General features: G+C 43.8%; 1 protein-coding gene across 1 annotated transcript in view; it reads left to right on the forward strand.

Annotated features, from left to right (window-relative positions):
- LOC133118451 (zinc finger matrin-type protein 4-like) overlaps window positions 1-2,500 on the forward strand; it is a 55,458-nt gene that overhangs the window by 23,800 nt on the left and 29,158 nt on the right. The gene's annotated exons all lie outside the window — the stretch shown is intronic.

The raw sequence follows: 2,500 nt of genomic DNA on the forward strand, positions 1-2,500 counted from the left end.
AAATAAAAATAAATTAATTCTCCTCAGCACCGCCCATTCGAACGTTACAATTTAGCCTCGCTGTTCAAAGCCCTTTCCTTCACGTCAGAGTCACACAAATCTGTATTTCATAAAGAACAGGAGGTGTGCCTCTGTCTCCTCAGACTTCATCGCCCAAAGGCGTATTTTTAGCCTTCTGTCGTTTGGTTTAGCTGTTTATATCTTACCCCCACGACCTTTCACGGAGAGAGAGAGACAGCAGAGTAGGAGAGAGAGATAAACACAAATCAGAATCATTGTTAACAGAGAAGAAAGGCCTGCTGAGCTTGTGTAGACATTTTTGTTTTTAAATTTACAAAATGGGTCCGATTCAGATACGCAGACGAGAAGGAATGGCACTGTCAGAATGGTGGGGTTTGTCTGAATAAAACCCGAGAGAGAAATGTACAAGGAAAACTTATATTACCAATTTCATCCCTGCTGAAAATAACAGCTCAAGCTGGGTTTTGAAAGCTGGTAGCTGGTTGACCACTTCAGACCTGCTCCACACTCAACTTGGTTTGACCAGCAAAAGTTATGTATTGAAACTGCTGGTAGGTGGTAGTTCAAGCTGGTCATAGCTGGATTTTACACCAGGGATACAAACAAAATTGTTGGTTAAAATGCCATCAGTCATTCGGGTTTCCGTCCATGCTGTGTGTTGCCAGAGTCTTTCCCCTGTCCTCTGCCCAGAGTGCCTAATTATGTCTCTAATTGTGCATTTCCCCTGTGCTCAGGTGGGTTTTAGCGTGAGAAACATGAGCTAGTGTTGCGTTCAAAGCCTCAGAGTTTGGAGGTTAGTCGTGAGATGCACAGAGAGACATCAGAAACACAAAGGAGGAGGGGAGGAGGGGGGGGGGGGGGGGCTCTCTGAAGGAGGACAGCTTTGTGGCCCTCCTGGGGGGCCGTTGCTCCAGTGACAGATATAAATAGGGTTCTGTGGTGAATTCAGATCCTAACGCACACACCGCACACCACATGCATACCCACACCCAGAAATACGCACATATGTGAGCACACAAGTATTACACACGCATTTGCACGGACGGTGCGTACACAACGCGTATATTTACACAATGTACACAAGCAAGCAGACGTGCATACATATCACACACACAGGTGCACAATCGCAATGTGCTCACCAGCATCCACACACTCACCCCCCAGACACGCAAGTGTACCGACAGACAGACACACACACACACACACACACACACATACGTATATGTACATTCGTGCACACGCATACACACACAACACTTCTGCAAGCCGATACACTCTTATCATGGCATATACACACACATGCGCGCATACACACACACACACACACACACACACACACATACGTACATGTACATTCGTGCACACGCATACACAACACTTTTGCAAGCCGACACACTTATCATGGCACAAACACACACACTCACATACTCATCATTAGCTAGGCTTTCCTGGTCAGGGAAGAGAGCTTCTCTTGTTAGGTTTTGGAGGGTAATTTGTAGGGCGGGTTTGCGCTTAAATTAATGGTCAGTTACTGTTTGTGATGAATCACTTTCGGGTGTTCACAGGGCTCCATCTGCACACAGGGACTCGCAGCACATCCCTGGCTCAGGTCCAGGATGTGATATACTCCCTAGTCACATTTGTCGGGCTCCTGCCCAAGAAGCGGATGATTGTGCCTGGAAAGCAGATTTTTATTTTGATTTATATTTCCATATTTCATAAATTGCATATTCTTCTTTATGGTTTACGCATCATTAGTCATACAGTGATCGTGGTAATTATTAAATACTGATGTGGCACTACATTCTGTAACTCCATGTCTTATGAGATATGTTTAGATCTCTTACGGAATGCGATCATAACATAATATAATGGCGAGAACACGTCATTCAGCCCAGCAATGCTCTACCACTCAAGAGTATCTACTGCATAGTTTGCCTAAATGCGAAAAAATATGTAGCACTGTATCAAGTCTGGTCTTCAGAACCCATAATGTTTCTGCCTCCAATACATGTCCCAGGCACAAAGTTAATGGGACCTTTCCGTAAATTTTAACGCAAGATTGCCTTTTATTTTCATTTTTTACTGTTTTTAAATTATTAAAAAAAGGAAAAGGGCCTTGTACAAAAGTTTGGGGACTCTGTCAAGTCTGTTCTTTGCAACTCGTCCTCGGGCAACTATAACAGCCTGTAATCGCATCCAAACCACAGAACAAGCTGGGGGCAAAAAAAAAAAAAGTCAAGCTGATTAATAAGCAAAAAAAGTTATTTCTCTGAGTAGAGTTAGAGGGACAGAGTATGCTGGGAATTTGAGAGTTATGGTAACTAAGCAGGGCTTATTCATGCTGTCGGGACCATTACTGTGATTTGTGAAGGCACAGAGGAGTGAATTATGCGCAGAATGCTACCCTAGCAAAAATGAAATGATTTAAAAATGGGAATGCGACAGAAGGGTGAAAGTAATGATAACGGACGGCCTG

This window comes from Conger conger, chromosome 18, assembly GCF_963514075.1.
Source record: "Conger conger chromosome 18, fConCon1.1, whole genome shotgun sequence".
Classification (NCBI taxonomy): domain Eukaryota; kingdom Metazoa; phylum Chordata; class Actinopteri; order Anguilliformes; family Congridae; genus Conger; species Conger conger.